Source organism: Palaemon carinicauda, chromosome 5 (assembly GCF_036898095.1).
Source record: "Palaemon carinicauda isolate YSFRI2023 chromosome 5, ASM3689809v2, whole genome shotgun sequence".
Taxonomy (NCBI): Eukaryota; Metazoa; Arthropoda; class Malacostraca; order Decapoda; family Palaemonidae; genus Palaemon; species Palaemon carinicauda.
The window spans coordinates 86,777,808-86,795,899 of record NC_090729.1 but is presented as its reverse complement, the minus strand read 5'-3'; the positions used below and the strand labels follow the sequence as shown (position 1 = coordinate 86,795,899).

Sequence of the window (18,092 nt, the reverse complement as noted above, 5' to 3'; positions counted from 1 at the left end):
TAAATAAGCCCCGGCTTTAACAAAAATCCAGCAGCATTGCCACACATCACGAGGGTAACGCGATCCTTGAATGCTTTAAAGCCAGAGCCTTTGGCTTCCTCTTTGAACAGGAAAGTTCGCGACGGCATTCTCTTCCAAAACAAGCCGGTCTCATCCATATTAAAGACTTGTTCCGGCTTGTATCCACCTTCGGCGATAATATTCTTGAACGTCTGGTTCACGTAAGTTTCAGCAGCGGCAGTGTCAGCGGAAGCAGACTCCCCATGCAGGGAAACGCTTTTCAGGGCGTGTTACGATCCTCGTGGGGATCGAACCAGATTCTGTTGAATTAATTAATGAAATTGGGACTTTTCAACTACAACCAATTAGAGACAGTAGGAAATATAGAAAGAAAACTCGCAAAAGAGAACATAATTTTATTTACAACTAGTCAAAGGTGAATGTTTCTTGATTGAGTACTTAGGAAGCACTGAACTAAACAAAGAGAATCATTTGATTAAACTACACTCCAGCAAAATGGGGAACAGTCAAGATGGTAGATAAATAATACAAAAAGAATATACTACTCTTCGCAGCAGCTCTCGACGGTTGACAGGAACGGAGATGTTTTCAGGTCTGGCGGCTCGTCGGGGGTAATGAGGGCGGGAGGCAACTCGTTAGGACATCTCGGGCAAAGCTGGTTACGTCTGCATTCTGGTCCTTACGCCTTCTCTTCTTCACTCAGCTTGTTCGCCCTCTCTCTCTCTCTCTCTTTCTTTCTTGGGTTTCTTCCTCGTCTCTTTTTCGTACTCTCCCTTTCTTGATCGCGTGGAAGTTTATATATCCCTGTATGGGAGGGGTTAACTATGGACAGGTCCATATAAGGAAATTTTCTCGTTTCTTCATCCTCATTGGTGTTCCTTGAAACCGCTGATAACACCTAGACGAACGCTCTGCTGGTGTAATCAAATTTCATAAAGTTGACTCCTTTGGCTTAATGTATATCTTTCGGCGACACACTGTTATTCTTGTCCTATGGGTTCCTTGGTGTTCTATAGACAGGGAATCGTTGTGCTCAAAGACCTCCAACCTAGGCACATAACTTGATGATGGCAGCTTCAATAAACAATAGCGGGACCTTATCTCTCTCTCTCTCTCTGCTTCTCTAAGAGTAGAAAAATCACGTGTTTTAACATTCTTTCCTATATTATTCTATCTACCCATGACACGTCCCCCTAAAAGAAAAAAAAAAGGAAAATCTACTGATTTTATCTTTTTTTTAAACAAAGCTATCAAAGGAGAAAATCTCTTATCCCTAAACTGAGAGACAATTACTTCATTACTCTCGTATCATGTAACCAAAAGCAAAACACACTCTTACGTGTTGATAGAAGAAAAACACAAAAACAGAAAGGAAACAAACGTCCATATCATTCTGAAAAGTCTCTAGAAAGACTGTCGGCTATTACATTATTCTTTCCCTTTATATGAACTATCTTTAAATCATAGTCTTGTAATTCCAAACTCCAACGCATGAGACGTTTATTCTTATTCTTAAACCTATCTAAGTAAACTAATGGATTGTGATCAGTATACACAGTTAAAACATGACCACTACGTACATAAATCTCAAAATGTTGTAAAGTTGATACTAAACTAAACAATTCCTTCTCAATAGTCGAATAGTTCTGCTGTGCTTTATTTAACTTCTTCGAATAATAAGCCACAGGGTGCTTGATCCCATTCACTTCTTGCAGCAGAACTCCTCCTATTCCAATGTCACTTGCATCTATCGCTAAATTAAATTCCTTGCTAAAATCGGGCAACATTAGTACAGGCTCGTGAATCATTATGGCCTTTAACTTATTGAAAGCTTCGATGCAGTCATTATCAAATACAAAACTTCGTCCTTTCTTGAAAAGATTAGTAATTGGAGCACTTATTTCTGAAAAATTAGGAACAAATCGGCGGAAATATGAAATCATTCCGATGAATCTCATTGCCTGTTTTTTACTGGTAGGAATTGGGAAGTTGATGATAGCTTCTATGTTCCCATCTTTTGGACAAATCTTACCTAGACCTACCTTAAGACCCAAATATGTGATCGAGGTTTTTCCGAATTCACATTTCTTCAGATTTAAAACAAGTTTTGCTTTTTCAAGTGCTGACAATACTTTAGCTAAAATGCGTAAATGTTGCTCCCACGTATCTGAAAATATTACAAGATCATCCAAATACACAACACAGTTATCAATTCCATTTAAAACTCTATTCATTAATCTTTGAAAAGTACTCGCTGCATTTCGTAGACCAAAAGCCATAACTTTGGGTTCATAACTACCGAAAGGTGTTATGAAAGCAGATATTTTCTGTGCTCGACTACTTAAAGGTACTTGCCAATAACCTTTGGCCAAATCAAGTTTAGAAATAGACTTAGCATTTCCTATTTTATCTAAACAATCTTCTATCCTGGGGAGAGGAAAATTACTTTGTTTCGTAACACTATTCACTTTTCTAAAATCAATACACAGCCTATCTGATCCATCTTCCTTCTTAACAAGAACTATTGGAGAACACCAGTCACTTTCGCTGGGAACAATCAAACCATTGTCTAGCATATACTTAATTTCCTGTCGAACTGAATTTGTTTTTTCTGGGCTTAGACGATAAGGGCTTTGTCTAATGGGTTTTATGTCCTGCAACTCAATATCGTGTTCTAAAAGATTAGTCAAACCCAATTTATGACTAACAGTTTCCGGATAATTTGAAAACACATTGAATAATTCCCTTGTTTTTTCTTCCTCTAAGCTAGAATTAAACAACGTGAAATTATTAAGAACATCAGAGTTCTTCTCAAAAGTAATTTCTCTCTGCGACACTGTTACAACTGGCATTGGACGTTCATTATATTTCTTTAGCAAGTTGATGTGCAACCACTTAGCTCTACGCTTACCCATATCAATTAAGTAATTCAGATTTCCCCTTTTTTCTATGATAGGAAATGGACCTTCGAACTTATAAGATAATGAGGGACCTTCTTTCTGGACTAATACTAAGACTTTATCACCCACATGGAAAATTCTGTCTTTAGCCTTAAGATCGTATTTTCTTTTAGTTTCCCCTTGACGGTTGCTCTCATTTTCTTTTGCCATCTGCCAGGCTTTCCTTAAATCCTCTTTGTGATTTTCGATATTCTGTATGTAATCCTCTCTACCTTCTTCTTGCATTAACTTACACTTTAAAATTTCTAAAGGTCCTTTAGCGGTGTGACCGAACAACAAATCAAAGGGACTAAATCCCGTGGTGTCATTAGGAGTTAATCGTAAAGCCAACAAGACAAAAGGTAACTTTTCTTCCCAATCATGCTCAAAATTATTACACAACTTCCTTAAGCAACTTTTCAACGTTTGATGAAAACGTTCAACAATTCCTTGTGATTCAGGGTGGTAGGGGGTGGAAGTTACAAGTTTAATCCCTAACTCTTTCATTTTATCTCTGAAATACTTTGATACAAAATTGCTACCATTATCACTCTGTATAACGCAAGGAAGTCCAAATTTAGAGAAATAGTTCAGCAAGCGTTTAACTACAGTTTTTGCATTGCAACTTCTTACTGGGATTGCTTCTGGATATCGTGTTAGTCTATCAATGATTGTTAATAGATAGATATTCCCTCCCTTACTCCTGGGCAAAGGGCCTACGATATCAATTACGACATTCTCAAAAGGTTCTCCTACCGATGGGATATTACATAACGGGGCCCGGGGAATTACTTGATTAGGTTTGCCAGCCATTTGACATTCGTGACAACTTAAAACATATCTCTTCACATCACTTTTCATTTTAGGCCAAAAGTACGTTTTAGTTATACACTTGAAAGTTTTATTTACTCCTAAATGTCCTTGTTCATCATGTGCTAATTTCAAAATTGATTCACGAAGTTTCCTAGGAGTTACTAATTGCTCTATCACCTCCTCCTTGCTACCTGTCTTAGGACGAACATAGCGACACAAAAGTTCGTCTTTTAAACTAAATGTTTCCTTACAAACATTTTCAGGTTCATCATCCAATTCACAATCAAAAATTCTAGTTAGTGTTTCATCTTCCCTCTGCATCCTAACTAGTTCATCCTTACTCAATAAGCTAGTTTCTGAAACACTAATCTGCACATCACTTCTTTCGACAGCTACATCATCATCTCTGTTCACATCATCAACATTCGTAAAGTCAGTTTCCTCAACTACACTCATGCTAAGCTCATCGCCACTGCCTCTATTACCTACGTTCGAATCCTCGAACAACCTATGACCGTAGTCAATATCTGTATCTAATCCTGACCTGGTTACTATCATCTCAGGCACTTGAACTTCACTTAAAATAGGATTCACACACTTGGAGGTAGTTAAATCATTGCCAACAATAATGTCAACGCCGTCTACGGGCAAAGTATCCACGACTGCTAGTTTTACATCTCCTGTTACTAACTGACTTTCCAATTTCATCTTTAACAAAGGACAAACTACACAAGTGTTCGGAAACCCACCTAGCATAACTTTTTCTTTCATGCTGATTATTACATTCCTTGGTACACTCTCTCTCCTAACGAGTGATACGGCCGCTCCCGTATCTCTAAGCAAAACTACTTCCCTCGAATCACCTCCTTTAAGAGAAGAAATTAAACCTTCAGACAAAAATTCACCATAATGTTTCCTCGTTTCTTTCAAGAGATTATTCCTTCCCGAAGAAAGATTATTAACTAGTGACACAGGTTTTTTCACATTCGTACTTTCTACTGTGCAATTCCTAGCTATATGACCTTTCTTATTACAATTGTAACAAATGACCTCTGAATTACTGACTGCCCATTGGCTCCTACAGTACCGAGAAATATGACCTTCCTTCCCACACGTGTAACAATAATAATGATAATAATCCCTGTTCCTATTATCGTTATTGCTAGAACTACTTTTACTATGTTGTGCCTTACTTGACAAAAGATCGTTTTTCTTTTTACTGCCACTTAAACCATGTGTGAGACTGTACTCATCTGCTAATCTAGTAGCACCGGCAAAAGATGTTTCACGCCTATCTTCTATATATAATTTGGTGTCTGGAGATATGTTATCTTTGAAACTTTCTAACAAAACTAAGTTCTTGAGATCTTCAAAATTATCGACTTCAGCGGAAGTCAACCAATCACAAAACGACCTTTCTAACTTCTTTCCGTACTCTACATAAGTACTAGTATCATCTCTCTTCAAACTTCTAAACTTCTTACGGTACGCCTCTGGTACCAATCTGTATGCACTAAGTACGGTTTCTTTCACAGTTTCATAATCTTTACTTTCATCCTCAGACAAACAACTATACACAGAATGTGCTTTACCACTTAAAACTGATTGTAAATACAAAGTCCACTGTCTTTTAGGAGCACCTACTCTGTTCATTAACTTTTCAAAAGACATAAAATATTTCGTAACATCTTCCTCATCAAATTTCGGTATAAGTTTAAGCACTGCACTCATATCTAAACTATCAGTGTCACTATTTAAAGATGAATTGCTCCCTGATCTGCTACCTGACCGACTGTTATGAAGAGTTTGTCTTAAACGAGCCATTTCTAACTCATGCTTACGCTGTCTTTCATTTTCTTCTCGCTTTCTTTCATTTTCTTCTCTTTCAGCTGCTCTTTCATCTCTCTCAAACGTTTCCTGTTCTCTCTTAATAACATAATCACGGAGATCATCGCCATCTAGACCAAGAAGTTTACCTGAATCTATCAAATCTCTCGTAATCGCACTCATTCTGTTTCTTTCTATATTCTCCCTGTTTCAATTGGTTATGTAGTCGAAAATTCTGGCAAAGGTCGCCAACTGTTACGATCCTCGTGGGGATCGAACCAGATTCTGTTGAATTAATTAATGAAATGGGGACTTTTCAACTACAACCAATTAGAGACAGTAGGAAATATAGAAAGAAAACTCGCAAAAGAGAACATAATTTTATTTACAACTAGTCAAAGGTGAATGTTTCTTGATTGAGTATTTAGGAAGCACTGAACTAAACAAAGAGAATCATTTGATTAAACTACACTCCAGCAAAATGGGGAACAGTCAAGATGGTAGATAAATAATACAAAAAGAATATACTACTCTTCGCAGCAGCTCTCGACGGTTGACAGGAACGGAGATGTTTTCAGGTCTGGCGGCTCGTCGGGGGTAATGAGGGCGGGAGGCAACTCGTTAGGACATCTCGGGCAAAGCTGGTTACGTCTGCATTCTGGTCCTTACGCCTTCTCTTCTTCACTCAGCTTGTTCGCCCTCTCTCTCTCTCTCTCTCTTTCTTTCTTGGGTTTCTTCCTCGTCTCTTTTTCGTACTCTCCTCCCTTTCTTGATCGCGTGGAAGTTTATATATCCCTGTATGGGAGGGGTTAACTATGGACAGGTCCATATAAGGAAATTTTCTCGTTTCTTCATCCTCATTGGTGTTCCTTGAAACCGCTGATAACACCTAGACGAACGCTCTGCTGGTGTAATCAAATTTCATAAAGTTGACTCCTTCGGCTTAATGTATATCTTTCGGCGACACACTGTTATTCTTGTCCTATGGGTTCCTTGGTGCTCTATAGACAGGGAATCATTGTGCTCAAAGACCTCCAACCTAGGCACATAACTTGACGATGGCAGCTTCAATAAACAATAGCGGGACCTTATCTCTCTCTCTCTCTCTCTGCTTCTCTAAGAGTAGAAAAATCACGTGTTTTAACATTCTTTCCTATATTATTCTATCTACCCATGACAGGGCGAAGCGTTTCTGAAACTTCGCGAACCATCCTTTACTGGCGGAAAAACGTTTCTGAGGCTGGGAATCAGTGGATGTCCCTGGTTGAGGATCATCTGCATCATCATCATGGTTGCCGTCGTCGTCTTTAGGTTCCTTTGCAGCAAAATTCTCATATAAGCTCAAAGCCTTTGTTTGGATGGTGTTTGTATCCAACGCTATGTTCTTCTTCCGGCAGTCGGCAATCCACACAGCTAAAGCACCTTCCATGCGTACGATCGTTTTATTACGCGTTGTAACGACTCGCTTCGCTGATCTGCTAAAGGCGATTGCAGCCGTCTTTCTAATGTTCGCCTCGTCCTTCTTGATATAGCGAACAGTAGATTCGTTAATGCCAAAATGGCGGCCAGCGGACGCGTAACTTCTACCATCTTTTAACATGTCGAGAAGCGTAACCTTCTCAGCTATCGTCATCATCCTTCGGTGGCGTTTAGGCTCACTACCAGCCTTAAGAGAAGCAGAACGCTTGGGAGCCATTACAGTAAGATTTACAGTAACAAAAAGTTCAACTTAAAAAAGTCGCACACAGCACAGATTCACACACTTAAGAACGTCTACTCAGCGATACGCGGTAACAGAGAGTGGACGATCCAGCCCCGCGAGAACTTAGGTGCTGCGGGTAGGAGATGCGGGCAAAACACCAATCACAGGCTAGATAAAAAAACTTGAGTTCTGATTCGTCATCTATCAGCGCTTGAACCAATCACAACCCGTCTTACAGTACTATGATGCGTTGGTTACCTACTCATGGAAGATGCCCCGCGCATACCGAACGTACGTAGATTAAGTAAATACCGTAATAATAATAAATAATGATAATAATACTGTACAGTAATAATAATAATAATAATAATAATAACAATAATAATTTTATTAACAACAACAACAATAATAATAATAATAACAATAATAATAATACAGCTTTACGTACGCTATTTTACGCCTCTCTCTCTCTCTCTCTCTCTCTCTCTCGTACGCTTATTCGAAATGTGATTTTTGCAACAAAGAATATTATTGGATGCAGTACTACGTACGTATACATACAAAAGATTCATGGAAAAGAAGCACAACCATTACAGTACACCATTCTAATATGGTATCACTGCATCTGATTTGCGTTTCATGTTCGATTTAATTTTACTACGTACTGTATACAGTACTGAATTATCGTATGATCACATTCTCTTTTCGTGTTTTATTTCTTTCTGTGCTGAATTATATATCATATGTAATGCAATGAACAATCAGTAAGAACAGATATTACTAATTACAGTATTAATGGAATTACAGGTAACAAAATATCGTATTTGGTTGTCTTCAGATTTCGCAGTATTTTCGAATTTTCCGGAAAATCCCCGATATGTATATATATATGGGTTATGGGAAAACCCCGTGAAGTGGTGAATCCGCGATTGTCGAACCGCCAAGTAGCGAGGGTTCACTGTATCCAGTATAAGAAAAGGTAAGTTAAAAGACAAAACAATAATGGCCGTCAAGAGAGCATAGGAGCGGAAACCTCCGATCACTATGCGAGCCAAAAGTAAAGTGGAGTATTCTCCGGTGTGTGTGAGGGGGAGGGGTAGTTAGGTACCCCTCCCTACCCTCCCGCTAACTAGTGGTGGGGTAGGAAACCCTCGTTAAACTTTATGGCTCGTCATCGGCTGCGCCGAAGTAATCACCCCCATGTAAATAGCGTGGTTTGTATTCAGTTACAGAACAAATATGTTTTCCTATAGTAAATAACGTGATTTAACTGAATTTGACCTTCATTTCAACCGCAAACAAACAGATCAACCAATTCGACTAACTTTAAGTTGCCGAATTGGTTGCTATTATAACAGATGAAATGAAGGTGAAAACCGGTTAAATCCCGTTATTTTCTACAGGAAAACATATATTTTCTGCTAAAATTATTAAATATACTGTAATGTCTTTTATTATATATATTTTGTTAAAATACTTAAATATAATGACTTGTTCAAATTCGGTGTCACTTCACTCACGTAGTACTGCGAATGATAACATTAGCAACGTTACCAACGGTACACAGCGTTACCAACGTTAGGGTGATACACAGCGTTACCAACGTTACGGTGGAATTACAAACGTTAGCAATGATACGGTATCATTATCGTGTGTATTTTAAAGAATTTTTCCATATACCGTTTACACAATATATAAAAAAGCACAAAAAAGGTACAGAACCTAACAAACCCCCCTAACCTAACCTAGTAGTTCCCAGGTCACAAACCCAATATAATGGCCTTTGTTATATCACTTCACTCACGTTACGGTAACGTTAGTACTGTTACGATAAAATTATATATAATGGTTCTTGTTTCGCCATTAGCTTACTTCACTCACATGAAAATAAAACATCAAGCTCGTATGTACTGGCAAGCGGTAATGTTGAGCTGCGCACGCTAACATTAGTAATGTTGCGTCAACATTACCAAAGTTAAATATAATGGTTCTTGTTCCTCACTTACGATCACAGGAAAATAAAACATCACCCTCGTATGCATTGGCAATTGGTAATGCTGAGCTTCGCACTCTAACAAAATATAATAAAACTAACACATTAAAGTTAAAAAAATTAATGACTTACTTTTATGACTGTGATGTCGTAACTTAGGGGTAACGGAGGTGTTGTGACTGAGTCTGTGGTGTCTTAAGTGTTTTGCCTTAGATTAGCACTGCACTTGGAACACTGTAAAAGTTGATATATTACATTTCGTGATTTAAGAAAATTATCAACATTGGAATACTTGTACATCAATATAGTTTCAAGTATGGATTACTGAAGCGGTTACAATTTTCTAATACTTAGATCGTAAAATACGCAAAAGATAACACTTGAACTAACAAAGACGTGACTTGGGCAAAGGTTTCCACGGAAAAGGGATTGTTGGAAGGTGGGGCTAGGGAAATATTAACCCCCCTGTGCAAACTTTACATACGTATGGGTTCGTGATTGGTTAACGGAAAAGCAACAGAGTCTAGAGAGTAAACATGAATGAACAAGGGGAAACTTGTCCAGAGCAAGTATTTATGTGAAATCTGGGAGTGACAAAGTAATAACAAAATGTATAAAAGTAATATATGAAGATAAAATGGAATGTATGATAAATAATATTTGATGGGTATATAAAATGAGGTGATTTTATAAGGTATCGGATAATAAAACGAGTAATACTGGGGTCAAACGTAATATGTATACGAGGGTATTACATAGCTAATCAAGTAATAGACTTGAACAGAGCTGGTAAAGAGATGAACAGTTACATTTCAGGATTAGAGAAGAAGAAATCCTATTGGTGGAGGAAAAGTCTCTGTGCAGGGAGGAGGGGTTTTTGCACAGAAAGTTGAAACCTGCTATGTACAAACGTACGTATAAGAGCGTCTACAACAGGCAAGTAGAATGAGAAAAATTATATGAAAAACAGTGCTAATGTTAGCATGATACATTAACATTTGATCTACATTACACGTTGGCAGCACTGGTTACTCTATTTTTTCATGAGACATAGTCTTTGCAACGGCGCCTCCAAAGTTTATCAAGCTATACTGTTTTGTATTTTCGGGTAGTTTGCAGCGCTACGGCCAAGCGTCCTAATTTGCTTATTATCGCTCCGACTGTTATCTTGTATAGAATAAAAACGTTTGTAAATGGTCTACGGATCTTAAATATGTGCTTAAACGCACACTTTTATGTTTTTAGCCGAAAACCCTAAATTACCTGAAAATTTGTGACTCGAGTTCTTACTCCGGCCACGAATCTTCTCGCTCCCGTAGTAGGTAAGGGGGGGTCCGGGGGGGCGAAGCCCTCTGGGTAAGGATACGGCTTTTAGCATAGGTTAGGTGGGTTTTTTAAGTTAGCTTCTCCCGCCAAAATCGTTTTTAGAACGACGGCCACAGTTCAGAATATTCCAGTTTTCTATGAACTCGATTTTAGAATGACGGCCACAGTCCACACCACTTTATAATATTCCCATTTTCTATGAATAAAAACGGATCGGTATTTTTGTAGTGAATTCCATGGCAATGTAACCTAGGAAAAAAACTACTGTTTCTTATAGAAAAAATTATGCTCTCTTCAAAAATGCCACTCGTTTCCGTCGCAAATGAATAGTTTCAGAAATATAAATACATCTATATCCTACGATAATGGGGGACCCCCAGTGAGAACTCAGGGTTTTGGGTGGGGAAAACATACTGGGGAAACGATATATAATTGTTTTCCTATAGTAAATAACGTGAATTAACCGAATTTAATGTTCATTTCAATCGGAAACAAACAGATCAACCAATTCGGATAACTTTGAGTTGCACGGTGTCACTTCTCTTACGAACGAACGATAACATTAGCAACGTTACCAATAATACACAGTGTTACCAACGTTAACGTATGGTACACAGAGTTACCAACGGCACGCTGACATTACTAAAGATAGTAATGATAGATATTTCCATATGTATTTTAAATAATTTCTCCATATAAGTTTTACTCAATATATAAAAAGTACAAAAAGGGCACAGAACCTAACAAACCCACCTAACCTAGCCTAGTAGTATGACAGGTCACAAAATAACATTTGATCTACATCGGACGTTGGCAGCACTGGTTACTGTATTTTTTCATGACACAATCTTTGTAATGGCGCCTCCAAAGTTTATCCAGATATACTGTTTTGTATTTTCCTCCGGTTATTATAATTTCAAGAAGGTAATGTATAGAGAAGAAAAGGCTTGTTTTACGTTTATATATCGATTCCCCAGTATGTTTTCCCCACCCCAAAACCCCGAGTTCCCACTGGGGGTCCCCCATTATTGGAGGATATAGATGTATATATATTTCTGAAACTATTAATTTGCGACTGGAACGAGTGTCATTTTCGAAGAGAGCGTAATTTTTTTTATAAGAAAAAGTAGTTGTTTTCCTAAGTTACATTGCCCTGTAATACACTACAATGAAACCAACGGATCTGGCCGTCACCCTACAAAGGCTCCGTATTTTCCTCCGTTTATTATACATTCAAGAAGGTAAAGTATAGAGAAGAAAAGGCTTGTTTTACGATTATATATCATTTCCCCAGTATGTTTTCCCCACCCAAAACCCCGAGTTCCCACTGGGGGTCCCCCATTATCGTAGGATATAGATATATATATATATATATATATATATATATATATATATATATATATATATATATATATATATATATATATATATATATATATATATCTGAAACCCTATTCATTTGCGACGTTGACGAGTGTCATTTTCAGAGCGTAATTTTTTCAATAAGAAAAAGTAGTTTTTTCCTAGGTTACATTGCCCTGTAATACACTACAATAATACAGGAAAACAAATTTTCTGTTTGAAATGTTTCCCCGTCCGTAAATATAATTTTACCCATTTCAATTACTTTTTTTTTTTTTCCATTACCGTAGCCTATGGGCAACTTGGGAAATTTTATCAGGGAAAACACGAGATGTCTCTTACATAAACATGTATTAACTGTACAAACTATTGCATATTTACCTTGAGAATGCCGAGTTTCCTATCAAGACAATTGTTTCTTCAACTACAATTACCTCCACTTTATTGAATAGCAACAACTGTAAGGCGTTGCTAACCTTTGCACAACCGTCGAAAATTGTTTACCTACACACAATTTTCAATACAGGTAGTTCTGCATATCATTCACAACCGTAATCTAATTGAAACATAACACAGAAATGGGGCTACAAATTATGCGGTAAAGAAAAGGGGAATTCGACCTGCCTTGGATCAGCTGTTTACTGTTTACAGGGTCACAATCAGAATCAGCATTGGCAAACTACCAAGGGTCGAGTTGCTTATCCTGCCAAAGGTGCCAGATGAATGAATGAATGATGAACCGTGAACGTTCGTTAGTGACAAACGTGCGTCATCCAGCATATGACAAATTGTACCTGCACCACAATTGACCACATCTGAAATCTGCAATATATGTTTGAAGCCAAATCACAACCAGTAGAGAACCCTACTCTTCTATATATACAATTTTACATATAGCTTAATGTGAAAAAAAAAAATGTAAGTAAAGCTCATTGTGTTAGTCTTATTTCAGGTACATTAAAGTGGATATGGCAATGTTTGATTTCTTTGGAAAACTTTCTTTTCTTTTTATATCGTAGTTTGCGTGCGGCACAATACGTAGGGCCTATTAATGCTAGTAATTGTGTTTAATAATAGGCTTATTAATATTTATTCGAATGGTGAATTCACAATGGTTATACTATACAGTAAGTAGCCTAGATGTTTATTTATTTATTTTTCCTACACTGGGTTGTTGTTGCCTGCTTTAAGCTTTATAAAGCTCTCGAGATATTATTTTACATAAAAATTTAACGTTATCGAGGATGCAATACATTGTTACGTTCAGACTACCTCTACAGAAAAATGCAGTGCAGACCCAAAGCTTCAAATACAAACATAAAACGAATCAATGCCCTACAGAAAAGAAAGTCATCTGCACCAATTATGCAGAGGGAGACCATAAATACACGACTTGCAAATTGCAATTCACAGACCTCAAAATGCATAAACTTGCAGTGGTCCCCACAGAACACTAAAAGCCTCCTACCCAATAAGGAGGAACATGATAAAAGAAGAAATAAAAAAAAAAACGCAGAGAAGGTACACGAGCCACACAACCAGGATAATCTTATACCAGCATGCCCCCCTCCCCCTAAAGGAACAGCAGATTATAATCTTGGTCTACCACTAAATGCAATGGTGACAATCTATACAGCCTTGATCAGCGCTCACATACAGGAAGCCATTGATCCAGGATCATTCGAAAAACATTAGACGAGGTCTATGAATTAAATGGATTACCAAAGGTAAAGCTGCCGAATAGAATTGCAGAAAGCAACAGACAAGTCCTTGCCTACTTAGAGATGATGACCCAACCAAATTCAGACAAAGATAAACCCTGAAACTCCCCCCAGAAGCACAGGTCACAGCAGTGGTCTCTGAAAAGGAGATAGAAGCTGATTAATAAACGGATTTTGAGCAAAGCGAAAAAGTCAATTTTTGGGTGAGAGTGCCATGTCGTCCTGATGGAAGGGTTCCTTTAGGTAGCCTTCTAAGGGATGGATATTTGCTACAGTGATACTCCAAGAGAAATAAACCGGTCTCCAGGATTCTAACTCCTGGCGCGAGTGTCCAATTAAGAATATCGCATAATATCAGGGGACGTATTTTTAGATACGACACATAGCAATCTTCACCCCAAATAGATTTAACTCTTTGGTGTAAGGGGGAAGAGTGGCGAAAGGAAGGGGGTGCCGATCTAGGTACCCGATGGACCTCCTTCCCTATTACTACTACGACGCCATTCCTTTTTTTGTCGTTATTCGTTAAGCAGAAATGGCCGCAGATAGAGTGAATTTGGGAGGGGTCAGAAAAAGGGTGGGTCCATCAGGACGACATGGCACACTCACCCAAAAATAGATTTTTCGCTTTGCTCAAAATTCGTTTTTTGGGCTTAGGCCATGTCATCCTGATGGAAATATACTAGAGAATTAACTTGAAATTACTATAGCTGTGGGTTTGTGTATGTGCTTTCTACCTTGAATTGATTTTCTTATCTGGTCTGTTAGACCTGTAGCCTATGTGAAATTCCAGATTACTGTCATTTCCACTAAGCCTGGAACTGGTTTAGTGCTTCCTGCCCCTTGCAGGGAAAGTGTCGACATCAACAATAAGGATTCAAGGTTTGAATTTTCGCAGGAACGGGAGGTAAAACTTTAGAGATTGCCTTTTAGTCCATGGGTCAGAAAGGAAAACCCTCTCCCCCCCCCCCCCCCAGGGAATTTTCACGACCCCCCTAGTTTTCTTCCTTAGGGTGTCTTTTATGCATATCCGGGTGTTTCCAAACATAAACGTGGCAAAAATGCAAAATTATCACTTGTACAAACCGCACCCCAAATTTTCACATTTTCAGCCGCACTTATTGGCTCTAACTTCCTTAATATCCAAACTAAGTGAACATTTTTGGTACCAACATAATGCTAAGACCAAGTGCTACAAAATGGTATATAATTATGTCCATAAATAATGATTATTACGTATTCCAGGGCCATTATTGTACCCCTTACCCTTAATTTTTGTTCGAAAATGGGCACCTGTAACTAGTTGCTACTGATACTGATGAAATTGTTGAGGCATTTGGTTACATTTCTGTATTTGATTTTGTACATAATCTTATTTAGAATATTGCATATCAGTTTCGTTCACTAATTTCCCAAAATATATGAATTAAGTGACAATAATCAATTCATTGTATAATGGCCACATATTTTTATCGAAACCTCTGTAGGGAACGCTTCGTAATGTCTTCTGTAAATCGTGACATATCTGCATTATTTTGGTGTCAATCAAATTTTTGGAGCATATACAACTAAGCTTGATGATGTAAAGTTAATCTGTTACTAATATCCATTATCTAAATTGCTGATACATATCCCCCACCCCTTAAAACAGGCCAAGTTTCAATTGAAGGAACTTTGTTCTACCCTTATCCTCCCTATCATCTCTACTTTCTGGTACCAAATAGCAACAAAACAATTTATCTTTTTGATTTATTACACAAAAGAGTATTTTACTAACATTTAAAGAATGAGATGCTTTGAAAAGAATTATACTGCTTGGACATTATTCACTGTAAAGTGGCCACCACATACTTTTATCATGAATATGCATTCACAAACATAGTAAATATGACTAAAACTATAAATGTAGGATACGACCTGTTGCAGTGTGTCTGACTTTCATATCTAACAGGTGTCATTCACTGAGACAACCAAGAAAATCATTGATTAACAGTAAAATAAGATAAATGTAACCAAAATAAATGTCATTTATAACTCAAACTGATAACTAATACCAACAAGTAAAGGGTGAAGAGCTTGGAAGTCTAAATCAATGTTTGAAATCAACGTAGTTATGTTCATATAAATATCATTATATGTGGAGTATGATGTCTTAGTTGGTGTCTCTTTGTCACTGGCAACAGACTACAGAAAAAACTAGCTTGACAATTTACACATTGCGTTCATGATTCTTCATCATAAATGATGTCAGCTACGTTGTTAATGTCAATATCCTCTGTATCCAAATCGTCATCGCTGTCGGGTTCTCTGTCTGGCATGATATCAATGAGTTCCTGTGGCAGTATATCACCTTTGACCCAGTCAATCTGCAGCTGTCCTGAGTCATCAAGTTTCCAGCCTTTGCCTACTGGACTTGGTATGTCTGGATATGGCACACTGGACGTATTCCAAACATATGCTCGGTAGTTGCATCTGAGGATATGCATGTGCAATGATGACCTGCATGGTGGTAGCAAGCTCAGATCAATACCATCACAACTCGACAAAGTTTGGCCTTTCTTGGGCTGGAATTTTTGTCTAAACATATCATAGCGCAGCTTGTTTATGTCTTTGTAGTTGGCCTTACCATACATACAGCAGACAAACTGTTCAAGTTCACTGAATGTTTCTTCAGAAAGTTCAGCAGTGGTTGCTAGAGAGATTAATGCTGAATGGTATTCAGGATGGGCATCAAGTGTCTTCTTTGGTGTAAGTTTACCTCGGCGAACGAAGGCACTTGTTGTATCGCATCCTGTGAATGCATGAAAAGAGTACATGAGTTTACAGTAATCTGTACCATGTTTGCTAATAACAGCTCTCACATCAATTAGTCTTCTCTTATTTGAAACGCCAGTATCAAATAACACAGACGGATCGATATCTTGAGAAAACTTCAACAGCAATAGGAAGACATCAGTATCTGGTGAACGGACTACAATCACCTTTTCTGTACCAAATGATTTGGCAGCATGCATGCAATGCAGAATGATCCGAGTATCTGCTTCCTCCTGTGAAGAAAATAGGTCCTGGACCTGCATAGTCTGAACAGTCAATCCATCCTCACTTGTAAGGAGAGTGCATTCTTCCTTATACACAAGATATATGTGTCTGTTGTGTAATCTAGGGGCATATTTTTCTGTTTGCCATTCACACAACAAAAGTTTGATCAGTTGTTCTTTGTTTGAGTCATTACTCATGAAAGATTTCCAGTCACGAGGTACTTTTGTACTTGCACCTTTGATCAAAAATGTTTGTGATTCACCACGACGCGATCGCTCATAGCTCTTTATGGAATTCTCCTTGTATGTGTCTGTAACAAAATCTACTCTTGGTACCTTTGGCAACTGCTCAAACACCTTGCTTGCAAGTTCCTCAAAGGTAGTAGGCAGGCCAATCAGAGCTTGCAAAATTGCGTTGCCATCTATGATGTACACTGTTTTTTCTACCTTTGGTGCATCAAGAGCTGCAACACAAGTCTCCAGTACATGTAACAATTTTGCTTTGTCTGTCTTCACAGGATGACCATCGGCAGTTGAAAGTGCCCAGGGTATTGGTGCTAATGGGTAGCTTAGTGTCTTCTCCAGGCTAATGCTGTGCTCCCCTAGAAAGCATCACCAGCTGTCCAAAGAGGTTTCTTTCAGCTTTAATCTGAATTTGTTTGTTAGTCGCACTTGTAACCTTCTTGACTTGGCTTAAAGAGGCAAATGTGCTCAGTTTGTTTCTTGGGATGGGTTGGTGGAAACTAACTAACTTGCTCTGTAGTCTTTGTGTTATGAACTCACTGAATGCCTTTTCTCCAACTGCATCAGCGCTCAACAAGTCAGCTTCAATTTTTGAAGTTGCTGGTGCTCCAGAAGACAAACAGAATAATTTATCCTTGACATCAATCTGAAAAAGGTTCACAAATCCCTTAATTGCTTCAAGAAGAGACTAGACGTCTGACTCTGATTTAGCAATTTGTGACTTTCTGATTTCCTTGTGTGTATCAAGCTCTGTGGAACTCATGTCTGCCATTTCATATGTCGCTTCCATAAATGTAGCTCTGGCATGGCGGGTGATGCACCACCTGTTGTAGGCTGCAGGGTTCCTACTAAAGCCGATGATTCCACAATGTGATTTTGCATGCCTATTGATGGTCTCTTCAATTGTGAGGTCCACTGGATTCCGTGTAGATGGAACATCTGATCGGGAAACGCTGAAACCATTTTTCCGCAACAATTCCTCAGCACCAGGGTGGGTGTGTGACAAGTTCATCAATGAGAAAAGGTACACTGGAACATACCGTGCATAGTTATGATGGTTGTAGGCAAAAAATGCTGGGCACAGGTTCCATAATGAGGCTATGTGTA

General features: G+C 38.2%; 1 long non-coding RNA gene across 1 annotated transcript in view; it reads right to left on the bottom strand.

Annotated features, from left to right (window-relative positions):
• Window positions 1-13,103, bottom strand: part of LOC137640489 (uncharacterized) — a 73,043-nt gene extending 59,940 nt beyond the window's left edge. The window contains exons 1-2 of the long non-coding RNA XR_011044365.1: window positions 12,365-13,103; window positions 9,428-9,529 (exon numbers count right to left, since the gene is read on the bottom strand). This is a non-coding gene — a long non-coding RNA (uncharacterized lncRNA). The remainder of the gene's footprint in view (window positions 1-9,427; window positions 9,530-12,364) is intronic.
• Window positions 13,104-18,092: the final 4,989 nt, after the last annotated feature.